This window comes from Pinus tabuliformis, chromosome 5_2 (assembly GCF_031772625.1).
Source record: "Pinus tabuliformis cultivar Carrire ecotype Pingquan chromosome 5_2, CPIR1, whole genome shotgun sequence".
Taxonomy (NCBI): Eukaryota; Viridiplantae; Streptophyta; class Pinopsida; order Pinales; family Pinaceae; genus Pinus; species Pinus tabuliformis.
This window is the reverse complement of record NC_142306.1, coordinates 555,687,176-555,701,414: the sequence shown is the minus strand read 5'-3', so window position 1 is coordinate 555,701,414 and position 14,239 is coordinate 555,687,176.

Genomic DNA, 14,239 nt, shown 5'->3' with positions numbered 1-14,239 from the left:
CAAATATATAGGACATAGATCACAGACTTCGACGAATCTAGATCCTAAGAAAGTGGATCTATCACTAAGAAATGACACAACTACAACTTAGACATAGGAAACAACATCATCTAAATTGACGTTTGGGAACTCACAATGACAACTCACAACAACACATGGAAGCATTACCTCCAACACCCTCTATTAATGCTTACATGGAAAACAATGAAAACACATATTACAACAAGAAGAATAATCTATGTATGACTGGTCTTCATCAATGCTCACATCCACTCTGGAATCTCACAAGCACCGCTCTCTCACCACTACATCTTTCAGTTGTCACTTGACCTCCATTTAAAACGTAACTGCATCTGACCATCATTGATAAACATTACAAGATCAACAATATTGACACCTCAGCTCATCGAGGCTTCCATGAAAGTTGTTTATGAGGAAAAAAAACGCATTAATGTTTTTGGTAGGATATCATTTTTCTTTCTTAAGTATAAATTAAACATGTTTTCAACCATAACATGCTAGATAGAAAAGAAAAATGATTCCAGGAATTACCCAGCCACCATCTGGTTGGGTGGGCGGGCCACCAGGGTGGCGCCAACCCAGACCGCGCCACCCGAGTGGCCAGCCTGCCCACCCGGCTGCTGGCTAGGAAATTCTGAGAATCGACCAGCCACTAGCTGGGCGGGCGGGCAGGCCGCCGGGGTGGCACGATTGGTGACTGAGTGATTCCCGAAATCGACCAGCCACCAGGCGGGCAGTCAGTGTAGTGCCAGCCTAGGCCGCGCCACCACGACGGCCTGCCCGCCTGATGGCTGGGTGATTTCCGGAATCGCCCATCCACCAGCCGGGCGGGAGGCTGGTGGCTGGGTTTCCGGAATCGCCCATCCACCAGCCGGGCGGGAGGCTGGTGGCTGGGCAATTCCCGAAATCGCCCAGCCACCAGCCGAGTGGACGGTCGGGGTGGCGCTAGCCAAAGCTGTGCCACCCCGGCGGCCTAGCCGCCCGCTCAACTGCTGGTTGGGTGATTCCCGGAATCGCCCAGCCATTAGCTGGGCAGGCGGGCGGGCCACCAAGGTGGTGCCAGCCAAGGCCGGGCCACCTCGGCGGCCCGCCTGCCCGCCCGGCTGGTGGCTGGGTGATTCGTGCCACCTTGCCTGCCCGGTTGGTTGGTCGCTGGGTGATTTCGCGAATCGCCCAGGAACCAGTTGCTCGCACCCATCCGATTGGTGGCTGGGTGATTCCGGGAATCACCCAGCCACCAGCAGCCCACCCGGCCCAGCCACTAGCGAAGCAGGCAAGCGGGCCATCGGGGTGGCGCCAGCCTAGGCCGCGCCACCCCAGCGGCCAGCGCGGCCGCCTAGCTGGTGGCTGGGTGATTCCCTCCGCCCGGCTTGTGGCTGGGTGATTCCCAGAATCACCGAGCCACTAGCCGGTTGGGCAGGCAGGCCGCCAGGGTGGTGCAGCAGCCACGGGCGGCCGGTGACTGGTTGATTCCCGAAATCACCCAGCCACAATGCCAAGCGGGCGGGTGGTGGCTGCTCGATTCCGGGAATCACCCAGCCACCAGCTGCCTGCCCGGCTGGTGGCTCCACCCGGCTGGTGGCAGGTTGATTCCCACCAGCCGGGCGGTCAGCTGCTGGCTGGTTTATTCCCGGAATCAACTAGCCACTAGCAGGCGCTGGTGGCTGGTTGATTTCAAGAATCAACCAGTGGGCGGCCACCGGATGGTGGATGGTTGATTCCGAGAATCAACCAGCCACCAGCTGGCCGCCCGGCTGGTGGCTGGTTGATTTCGGGAATCAACCAGCCGCCCGCCAGGCTTCACCCAGCCACCACCCGGCTGGTGGCTGGTTGATTCCTGGTTGATTCCAGGAATCAACCAGCCAACAGCCGCCTGCCCGGCTGGTGGCTGGGTGAAGCCGGGCAGGCGGCTAGTGGCTGGTTGATTCCCGGAATCAACTAGCCACCAGCCGGGGGCCAGCTTGTAGCTGGTTGATTCCCGGAATCAACCAGCCACTAGCTGCCCGCCCGGCTAGTGGCTGGTTGGTTCCTGGAATTAACCAGCCACCCCCCGGGTGGCCAGCTGGTGGCTGGTTGATTCCCGGAATCAACCAGCCACCACCCGCGCGCCCATTTGGTGGCTGGTTGATTCTGGGAATCAACCAGCCACCAGCCGGGCTGGAATCAACTAGCCACCAGCCGCCCGCCCAGCTGGTCCCTAGTTAACTCCCGAAATCACCCAGCCACCAGATGGCCACCAAGTTAGTGGCTGCTTGATTCCCGGAATCAACCAGCCACCACCCGAGCGGCCATCTGGCGACTGGTTGATTCTGGGAATCAACCAAGCACCCGCCGGGTGGGCGGCTAATGGCTGGTTGATTCTAGGAATCAACTAGCCACCAGCCGGGCGGGAATCAACCAGCCACCAGCCGCCCACCCGGCTGGTGCCTGGTTGATTCCCGAAATCACCCAGCAACCAGATGGCCGCCCGGCTGGTGGCTGGCTGATTTCGGGAATCAACCAGCCACCAGCAGGGCGAGCAGCCGGGCTACCGGCTGGCTGGTGGCTGGTTGATTCCCGGAATCAACTAACGGGCGGCTGGTTGATTCCCGGAATCAACCAGCGGGCAGCTGGTTGCTTCCCGGAATCAACCAGTGGGCAGCTGGTGGCTGGTTGCTTCCCGGAACCACCCAGCCACTTGGCACATCAACCCGGAATCACCTAGCCACCAGCTGGGCGGGCGGCGGGTGGCTGGGTGAAGCCGGGCAGGCGGCTGGTGGCTGGTTGATTCCCGGAATCAACCAACCACCAGCCGGGCGACCAACAGGAGGCTGGTTGATTCCCGGAATCAACCAGCGACTAACCGGGTAGCTAGCAGGCGGCTGGTTGATTCCCGGAATCAACCTGCCACTAGCTAGCTCAACTGGTGGCTGGTTGATTCCGGGAATTAATGAGCCACTAACCGCCCGCTCGGCTGGTGGCTGGTTGATTCCGGGAATTAATGAGCCATTAACCGCCCGCTCGGCTGGTGGCTGGTTGATTCCGAGAATCAACCAGCCACCAGCTTTGCGGCCAGCTGGTGGCTGGTTGATTCTCGGAATCACCCAGCCACTGGCCGGGCCCCCGGGTGGTAGCTGGTTGATTCCGGGATCAACCAGCCACCAACCAGCGGCTCGGCTGGTGGCTAGGTGATTTCCAGAATCAACTAGCCACCAGCCGCCCGCCTTACTTCACCCAGCCAACAGCCGGGTGGGCGGTTGGTGGCTGGTTGATTCCCGGAATCAACCAGCCAAGTGGCCGGATGGTTGATTCCCAGAATGGACCAGCCAAGTGGCCGGCTGATTGATTTCTGGAATCAACCAGCCAAGTGGCCGACTGGTCGCTGGTTGCTTCTCAGAATCAACCAGTCACCAGCCGGGAGGACAGTTGGTGGCTGGTTGATTCTCGGAATCGACCAGCCACCAGCCGCTCACGCGGCTTCACTGCCCGGCTAGTGGCTTGGTGAAGCCGGACGGGCGGCTGGTGGCTGGTTGATTCCAGAAATCAACCAGCCACCATCCGGGCGGCCGACTGGTGGTTGGGTGATTCCGGGAATCAACCAGCCACCAGCCGGTCGGTGAATCAACCAGCCACCAGCCGCCTGGAATCAACCAGCCACCAGCCGGCCACCTAGCTGGTTGATTCTGGGAATCAACCAGCCACCAACCGCCCTCCCGGCTGGTGGCTGGTTGATTCCGGAATCAACCAGCCACTAGCCGGCGGCCCGCCCGGCTGGTGGCTGGTTGATTCTCAGAATCAACTAAGCGGCTAGTGGCTCATTGATTCCCGAAATCAACCAGCCGTCCGATGGCGCCTAGCTAGTGGCTGGTTGATTCCGACAATCAACCAGCCGCCTGCCCGACTTCACCCAGCCACCAGCTGGGCGGCCAGCTGCTGGCTAGTTGATTCCCGGAATCACCAAGCCAGCAGCCGACCGCCCGGCTGGTGGCTGGGTGATTCCGGGTTGATGCGGTTGGTGGCTGGTTGATTTCGGGAATCAACCAGCCATGAGCTGCCCCCCCTGTGGTGACTGGTTGATTTCGAGAATCAACCAACCACTAGTCGCCCGCCCGGTAGGTGACTGGTTGATTCTGAGAATCAACTAGCAATAACCGGCCGCTGGTTGATTCCGGGAATCAACCAGCCGGCCACTGGTTTATTCGGGGAATCAACCAACCACCAGCTAGCCGTCGGCCCGGCTGCCCGCCCGGCTGGTGGCTGGTTGATTCCCGGAATCGACCAGGCACCAGCCGGGCGGCCATGTGGTGGCTGGGTGATTTCGGGAATCAACCAGGCACCAGCCGGGCGGACGACTGGTTTATTCCCCCCCGGCTGGGGGTTGGTTGATTCCGGGAATCAACCAGCCACTAGCCGCCTGCCCAGCGGGTGCTTGGTTGATTCCCGAAATCAACCAGCCACCAGATGGCCGCCCGAATGGTGACTGGTTGATTTCGTGAATCAACTAGCCACCAGCTGGCCGACCGGGTGGTGGCTGGTTGATTCCGGGAATCAACAAGCCACCAGCGAGCCGCCCGGCTGGTGGCTAGTTGATTCCGGAAATCAACCAGCCACCCGCCCGGCTAGTGACTAGTTGATTTCGAGAATCAACTAGCCACCAGCGGGGTGGCTAGCTGGTGGCTGGTTGATTCCGGGAATCAACCAGTCGGCGGCCACCGATTGGTGGATGGTTGATTCCAAAAATTAACCAGCCACCATCTGGTCGCCCGGCTGGTGGCTAGTTGATTCCGGGAATCAACCAGCCACCAGCCGCCGACTCGGCTTCACCCAGCCACCAGCCGGGCGGGCCACCACCCAGGTGGGCGGTTGGTGACTAGTTGATTTCCGGAATCAACCAGCCACCAGCAGGGTGGCCAGCTGGTGGCTGGGTGGCTAGCTAGTGGCTGGTTGATTTTCGGATTCAACCATCCACCAACTGGTGGCCGCCGACTGGTTGATTCCCGGAATCAACCAGTCACCAGCTAGCCACCCCGCTGGTGGCTGGTTGATTCTCAAAATCAACCAGTCACTAGCCGGGTGGGTGGCTGGTGGCTGGTTGATTCCCGGAATCAACCAGCCACCAGCCACCCACCCGGCTTCACCCAGCCACCAACCGCCCGCCCAGCTAGTGGCTGGGTGAAGCCGGGCGGGCGGCTAGTGGCTCGTTGATTCCCGGAATCAACTAGCCACCAGTCGGGCGGCAAGCTGGTGGCTGGTTGATTTCCGGAATCAACCAGCCACCAGCCACCCGCCCGGCTGGTGGTTGGTTAATTCCCGAAATCAACCAGCCACCACCCGGGCGGCCAGCTGGTGACTGGTTGATTCCCAGAATCAATCAGCCACCACTCGGGCGGCCATCTTGTAGCTAGTTGATTCCGTTTGATTCCCGGAATCAACCAGCCACCAGCCGGGCTGGAATCAACCACCCACCAGCTGCCCGCACCGCTGGTGAGCACCAGTATTGTAGCAATAATGCTACAACTCCTGGAGCTTCCTTCTCTAATTTTATCAACCCGGTAGTTCGTAACAAACTTGGAAGCGACAGTGCTGTATGCACAAGTACTAGCTCTTGTCGTAGCTGTCACTTGGTCAGCTGGCACAAGTCCGCTAGGGCTCAAGCCAACTTCTATGAGCTCTCAGAAGAAGCTTTTTAACCGATGAACGAAAGCTAACTCAAAGGAAATTAACCTACTTTGCAAAAATGAACTGAAAGCTAACAAGAAATGAAAACCCTAGCAAACCCTAATTCTACCAGCTAGTCCTACTGATGCAACGGTGAGAACGCAAACTAATGAAAGTGATGCCATTACTTCTATTAAGGTGAGAAGCATGTGTCTAGACTACTTTCATCTGAAGAGAACATATTTTTGTATTTTTGCTCAAGTTGTTGGAATTATTATGCATGTGCTTATAACTGGGTCTTTACTGTGCAGGGGTCGGTCAAGGGGAGAAATGCTTGGAAGAGGTCAGGAAGGCTCAAAGAGGGTCTAAGGAGTCCCTAACATCCTTCCAGAGAGTTTCACGAAGTCTGGATGCCAGGCAACCGTGTTTATGAGCTTCTACAGGAAGTCTGCAGGGGTTCTACATGATGTTCAGAATTTCTTCAGGAAGTTCAATAATTCCTACAGGATGTCCTATAATCGGATTTTTGGGTGATGGATGAGTGGAAGAGGCTGCATGGATGTATAGGGAGGTAGGGGAGGAGTTTGTAGTGACTCAGTGACAGAGAGATGAGATGAAGAGGGGGTGTGCAAAGCTGGTTGGTCTAAAGGAGGGTAGAGGGAATGGAAGGTCGAAAAAGGTAGAATAACGAGGGTAATAGAAGAGTTGGGAGGTAAGTGGTCTAACTGGGAGATGAGTAGATGGCCTAGGCACGGCTTAGAAGGATAAGGGAGTGAGGGAGTAGTACTGCACAGTGTAAACGAAACAAATCATCCACGTCTTGAACATAACCGAAATATCATGATCCTATTCTAACTGTTTAATAAAACCAATGAACAACAACGTTATTGCTAAGGAAAATCATGCATGGTACTGAAGCAAAGAATCACTCCACAAGATCTGAACGCATGGACAACTATTACAGCGAAAACATTGTATCAAAGATTGCATGAACATGTAAAACACTGTTTTTGGTGGGTGGCACTGTCTGCAATTCCAACCCCTAAGCAGAGGTGAAAAGGAGTGTGCAGTCAACCCTTTTTAAAACTATTATTAACTCCAATCTCCTTACTCTATTCTAAACTACTGAAGCAACTCTTGTTCATAAAACTAACCTACTTAACCACACCAAGAAATTCAACTCAGCTAACTGCGTTTCCAGATGCATCTAAAGGAAAAGCAATACGATACAAAGGAAGGAGGCCTTAGGCTCTCAGGTTGGGCCCAACCCCGAGAGCTATGGCTCCTTTAAGAAGTCAAAACGGAACTCAAATGTGCCTGCTTTCCATTAAAATATAATAATCATAAGTCCAATAACATGCCAAAAATGGCTTACAAAAGAGCAAAACAGAGCTAACAGCTCATAATCCAGAATATGCAACAAGGTTTCAAAAGTCCTTTTCAAAGACTACAGCCTCATCATTTATACATTACGAGGGCCAAGCTGGCCTCCTAAATTAGTGGGATTTGGCTGACCAAACTAAGAGTGATCTGCTGCTTCCTCAAAATCCATTTGGCTGCCTTCTAACTCGGTGGTGGTGGCTGTTGGAGCTCAGAGTTGGGGGTGAAGATCACGAGGAAGGCCATTCAATGCTATGGACAACCTTCCTACAAAATCTCAATCCCATCTTGGCTGTCTCCTAGCCCTCATCTGCGTGGTTTTGCTCCATTAAATGTCAAAAAACCTGAAATAAGCACGTGTTAGCCACCTACGAATAGTGACTGTCCTCATTCGTACAAATGACATAAATATACCTAAAAATGATGCATAATTCATGAAAAATGAAGGGCTGAGCAAGGGTAGTTAGGCCAAATGAGCCCAAAATGTTACCAAATTTGGGGCTCATCATCACCCCCTAGCGAAAATGATTACTCATCCTTGAGAAACTAATCCAGCTCCTCGTCCTTCATTGCCTTTACTGCCACCCTCACATCCCAAGCTTCTGCAGTAGTGTCCTCCTTCCTGACATGGAACCCAGCCTTTCTTTCCACCTCTTCCCACTGTTCATGCTCATCTTTCTCTGTGCTGCCTTCCATCAATCCTAACAGCAGAGGTGGGCTTAGCTTGAGGCCAATCCAGCTAGCTTGGAGGTTCTGCATGGATTTCTTATAGAGGGGCACCCGTACTAGAGCTTCCCTCTTTCGAGTTGGAGTGTGATATTCTCTGATATTTAGACTGTGGGCCAATGTGTTCCATCGGCGGGTGCAAGCTTGAACACAGTTGTCCCCTAACAGTCTCTCCATATCCTCGAAATGCGCTATGGCCTGGGCCTGCTGATCCATATATTTCAGTGAAGCTTGAGGGTCAGTGGATAAGTGTTGGTGTGTCGATATTAATGCAGTTGGATCCCCTGGCTCTGCTCTAATTAGTAATGGCTCGTTCAGCTCTCGGTTCATGACCTCTTTGACTTCTGCTGCTCTTTTGTCTTCATGGTTCAACCATGAGGCAAATTCCATTAACTGCATATCCCCTAAGACCGTGTTGGGATCCCATGAAGTCACATTAGGAAGGGCCAAATTATGGAGATATAACTCCGATAGTTTGGCCTTATCCTCTGATGAACTGGTATTGCATAATTCAGTGAACTGCTGCGGATCTTAGAGCTGAGAGATACCCCTTTGTGCTAATGTATTAATCTGAAATTTTAGCCATTGGTCTCTCAGGTACAGCCCATAGGATTTGGCCGGCTGTCTGCATTGTATAGCATCCATGGCCCAACTGGCCATGCAGGAAAATTTTGCCTCTTTCTGCTGCAACTGTTGTTTGAGAGCTTGTATCTCAATTTGTGCTTGCAGTTCTGTTTCCTGTAGATGCGAGGTTGGCTCCCCAAGACCGACTTGCAGTCTTTCTCTACCTTGCTGTTCTGCTGTGATGTCCCCTGAGGATGTGCCCGTTCCTTTCCTCAGATCCTGTAGCTGCAGTCTAAGTTTTTCGTTCTCTTCCTATAGGAACACCCGCTGGCAATTTGCCACGTGTTTGGCCATAGCTAACTCCTTCTGTGCCTCCTTGAGTTGTTCCTCCAAGGGGCCTATATCTGCCACGCCTTTTGACTTAGCTATTTTCATCCACGTGTGCGTTCTCACTCTTTCTTCCTCCAACGCAAAGAAAAGTGGCACAGTGAATTTCTGTGGTATAATTTTTCCAGCTTCCAAGAAATTATAATATGATCTCAGACTTGGCTGAGGACTAGGCTCCGGAATATGCTCTTTCTCTTCTTCTCTTGGTGGCTCTACTTCGTCTTCCCTCGGTGATGATGAGGGTGCTTCTCCCTCCATCCTCTCTGTCTCCTTAAGCCGGGCTAAGGTTTCCTATAGAGCAGCCTCAACATCCTGTAGCCGGGCTTTTGAAGCCAACTGGTCTAACCTCTCTTTCCAAGTAGTTGTTTTCGGGCTCCCCCTCTCATAGGTGACTGATATTTTTGAGGGGGACTTCTCCCTGGGCGAAGTAGGGGTATCCTCTATAGTAATTGGGCTGCTGGACGGAGGTTGTGGCCTGCCTGTTTTTATTCTTACACTTCTCCGGGCTTTAAAATACAGAGGGATCTCCCACTTTCTCTTTTCCTTCGGCTTAGGAGGTGTACTGAGGGCGGCCAGCACAGCTGCTGCCTCCCTTGCAAGAATGTCGGCTTTCTTTTCCTTGGATTTTCTTTTTTCAGGGCTTCTTGTAGAAGGCCCTTTATCAGCTGATTTCTGGCTTCCTGTAGAAGCCGATTTTGGTTTTCCTGTAGAAACAGGTGGCACCGTTTTAGTTTGTTTTGCTGAGTGTGTTTTGCTTTTTGACTTGGTCGAGGCTGCTGTCGAGGTGTCTTTACTGACATGGACTGGCTCAGTCCTATCCACCCTATTTTGTAATCTTTTCTCTCTTGGCGTTAATATGGGTGTGTCATCCTTCTCGTTGGCAACCTTTTTTTCTTGTTTCTCCTTTTGCTCTTTCTTCGGTACTTTGGCCGTGGGTCTTTGGCCTTTTTCTTTCTTCTCTGTGGGTACTGAATCCTTCTCCTCGCTGCTGGAGGAACCAAGCTCTTCGGTCAACATTTTTATATCGCCATCCTTAGTCAGATTTCGGAAGGCTTCCCACGAGAGGGGGACTTTGTATGTGTGAAGTGCATCCTCCACGAGGAGCTTAATGAGCCCATGGTGGGCTACCTGGTCTGGTGTGCCTTCTCTCAACTTGGTGGCACATTCTGTCATAGACTGCAGTAGAAATTAGGGAATACTTAGTTTGTTTTCTGCAGGTAGGTCCATCTGATGTCTCAATTCAGTGAGTAGCCGGAAATGGTACCCATACACAATGCTGAACCGACCTTCGCATGTGATGTATTTCATAATTTGGAGGCTGACCTCGCTCCAAAGTGGCAGTAAGCTAGTTCTGCGAACCTCGTTTTTATCCTCTGAGAATTGCTCTTCTGGTGGAAAGAATTCCTTCTTAGCTTTCTGGCCTAATTTCCTCTCCTCCTTGTCCCACGGTACTCCCATTGGGAGCTCAGTGACTTGGCTGATGAATTGTGGGGTGAGTCTGAGACTCAAACCCCTAAAATTGACAGTGGCCAGTGTTTTGGATTTTGGTTTCAGAGCTCGCAAGAACTCCTCTGCCACCTCATCATCATATCCTTGCAATTTGTCGCAAAACGACATCCATTGCGCGCGAGTGAACAACTCTACCACTTCAGGGTTCTCCCTTAGTTTCTTTGAGTCGGTCGGTTCTTTTCTGATGAATCCACCCGGCATGGTGAAAACCTGCTCTGTTAGCTGGAGGTGGCGGGTGCGTATTCAAAAACTAGCCTTTTGGGACAGAGCCACGCACACAATTCGCGAAGACTATCTACAGATGAGCCTTAAAAATCACCTCCTGTAGAAAACCTTACATACACTTCGACGACAATTCATGCAAACGGAAGACAATACTTGCAATTTTTATGATCAGACTGTAGCACGTCGACTCCACCACCCTCGAAACCAATTGCATGGGAGGCACAGGTCAGGCTTACCTTTTCCAATTCGCCACCTTTGACGTGAAGAGCCCAATTTTCCTTGTGGCAGTGAGCTTCCTGTAGCGTAGCTTTCCTGTAGAAACAACGCACGGGTTCTGAAGAGCACTGCAGTGGTTCTGCTCCTTCTGTGCCGCTACCAGATGCTCGAACAAGCCGAAGACTTGGAGTGACGAGCTTCAGATAAATTCAGACTCTCACTCGACTTCTAAACGGCTGATGATAAATGCGTGGGGTGGCGATCTAGCCGATAGATTTGAATCCGGCGGAATTCGTGGCGCGGGGGTGAGCTGTCCCTGCCGGACCGTTGGACGACGTCACATAATCATTCTACTGCGAGTTCCCTGACTGCCGCATCATTCTCCGCAGATCCGCCGCCGTCATTTCTGTTACAACGCGCTTCTCCCCAACTAGAGGGTTCTCACGTGTCCACTACCCGTTCTTCTTGCCACGACCACTATTTTACCATCCGACTAGACCATCTAACTGGTCGACGTAGCCAGTCGAATGGCCATACGACTGCTCAACCCATTCATTTCACACTTGCAAACATTTCAAAGTATTATTCATGTAATTCGACGAAAGAAAGGGCGAGGCACTTACCTGTGCGGCCGCGACATGATTTTCCAGGCTTCAGGACGATGATGATTAGATTTGCTTGCTGCTGCTATTTGCACAGGCCCGGAGGTCCTTCCTTTCCGCAGGCTGCTGATGGTTACGATGCTTTTTACCTGGCTGCGGGTGGTGCATGTGCCTGCTCTATTATTGCATGTTGCAGACGATTTAATGGTGTATACTCTAGCTGGATGAACTGCTACGGGATTCCTGTAGGAAGTCCTGTAGCAGTTTTTCCTCCTCGGGTGCATGCTGAACAGTGGAGACGGTGGCATCTCAGCCATAAACGCAGGGCCCTTGGATAAGTATTGCATGGTATCCCTGCATCTTTCTTCATTTGAGAAGCGCTTCCTCTGATAATTCAATGATCTGTTTTGATTGTGCAGGTATCTCCATTGCATGGCGACTGGGGTGGTAGAAGGAGGTGACAGCAGTGTGTGATGGAGAAAATAGTAGCTTGCATGCCTCCATGCCGGACCTCGGTCGTTAGATTTCCCCACATAATCAGTTCTGGGCCGTCCAAAACTCCTACAGGAAGTTTCCTGTAGAAATACAGAACTTCCTGTAGAAATTCTGTAGCTTCCTGTAGAAGACTAAACTGTGATCAAATCGTGCCCATACCTTGGAGAAGATGAGTGTTTCCGGAGGAGGTGCTCGTGAGGTCACCTGGTAGCATAATAAGGACCCTTGTCTTTGAGTTGAGGGACCTCTCTTCCTTCATAGAATACCTACAACCTGCATGCATTGCCACATTGTGAACTTGCTGTCCATGTTTTTATTGTTTATTGTTTTTTTTCTCTTTTTTTTTTTTTTTGGAAGAGAGCAGGGGCGCCTTGATGAGGTTTTCACCCTTACTATCTGCCTTGAGCGCCTTAGAGAGGTTTTCACTCAAGGGTCTTTTTCAAACCTTTTTTTTTTTTTTTAAAACAGCAGGGGCGCCTCAATGAGGTTTTCACCCCTACCATCTGCCTTGGGCGCCTCAATGAGGTTTTCACCCCTACCATCTGCCTTGGGCGCCTTAGAAAGGTTTTCACCCAAGGATCTTTATTTTTATTTATTTATTTTTTCTCTCTCTCTTTTTTTTTTTTTTTTTAAGATCTTTAGGGTGTGCCCAAAACAGAGGCAAAACCCTTCTCTATGACCAGCACTGATTTTTCCACCGTTTTGATGAATTCTTGTCTTGACAAAGGCTTTCTGTAGATCTTCAACCGATGTCCATTGACAAGCATAGGGATGGCCTCCTCATAAATGGTCCGAATAAGTACAGATCCATTGTCATTACATTTTTCCACTGCATATGGTCCTAGCCATCTGGTTCTCAACTTTCCCTTGAAATATTTATGCCTAGAGTCATACAACAGTGCTCAATCTCCCGGCTGAAATTTCTTGTCATTGAGGTGTTGGTCATGCCACACCTTCCTCTGAAGTTGAACCACTTCTGAGTGAAGAAGGGCCTGCATTCGGTGCTCGTCCAATCCATTCAGCTGCAATAATTTTTCTTGTTGGGCATGGCTAAGATCTAGGTCCAGCTGAGCTGCCATCCTCAAAGTGTTGTACTCGAATTCAATTGACAGCAAAGCTCTCTTCCCATAGACCAGCTCATAAGGTGTGAAGCCGGTTGTGGTCTTCCAAGTGGTGTTGTAAGCCCATGTGGCCTCAACCAGGCGATCTGCCCAATTTTTCCTGCTGTTGCTCACCACCTTAGTCAAGATCCCTTCCAATGCTCTATTGGTGACTTCCACCTGCCCATTTTCTTGAGGATGATAGGGGGTGGAAGTCCTATGCTTGATTTTGTGATGAGCTAGTAGGTCTTCAATTAAGTTGGAGGTGAACTGGCTTCCTTGATCAGTGACTAGCTCTCTTGGGTAGCCAAATTTGTAGAAGATGTTTTCTCTTAAGAACTCAACCACCTTTTCGTCTGTTGCTGCTTTGATTGCCTTGGTTTCTACCCACTTTATCAGGTAGTCTGTGCACACAATGATGTAAGATCTCTGCCTCGAAGGAGGATTGATTGGACCCACAAAGTCCATACCCCACTTCTCAAATGGCTCAAGAGTCACTTGAGGTTGGAGAGGCATTTCATCCCTCGGAGTCGGTTTCCCCATCCTTTGGCATCGGTCACATTAGCTGATATACCTTCTGACATCTTGATGAAGCGTGGGCCAATAGTAGCCTGCCTGCAGGATTTTGAAGGCAGTCCTCTTTGCTGCAAAATGTCCTCCACAAGGCCCATCATGACAGGTGAGGAGGATATCAAAGACTTCCTCCTCCCTTACACAACGCCTTAAGATCTGATCAGGGCCAAGCTTGAACAGGTTGCCCCCGATCCAAGTGAATGAGGCACTTTTTCTAATGATTATGCTCTTCTCTCTTGAGGATAGGTGCGGAGGGAACTGTGCTGAAACAAGGTAGTTTGCTATATCAGCAAACCATGGAGAGAGTACTGAAATAGCAAACAGATGTTCATCGGGCATCTGGTCATCCACTGTTCCATCCTCATCTGCAGATAAATCCAATCTAGACAAAAAGTCAGCAACAACATTTTCTTTACCTGGTTTGTCAACGATAGTCAAATCAAACTACTGCAACAAAAGTAACAATCTAATAATACGAGCATTCACATCTGGTTTATTCATTAAATATCTAATTGCAGCATGATCAGTATGTACAAATGTTTGATAGCCGGTGATATAATGTCGGAACTTGTTCAGTGCATGGACCACGACCAAGAATTATTTCTCGGTTACAATGTAGTTCAGTTCTGCCTTGGATAAGTTTTTGCTAACAAAGTAAATGGCATATGGAAGTTTTTGTTCAACTTGTCCTAAGGCTGCCCCTATGGCTTTGTTCGAAGCATCAGCGTGGATGTGGAAAGGTAGGGCCCAGTTTGGACCTCTCAAGATTGGGGCAGACACCAACTTGTCCTTTAATTCATTCAG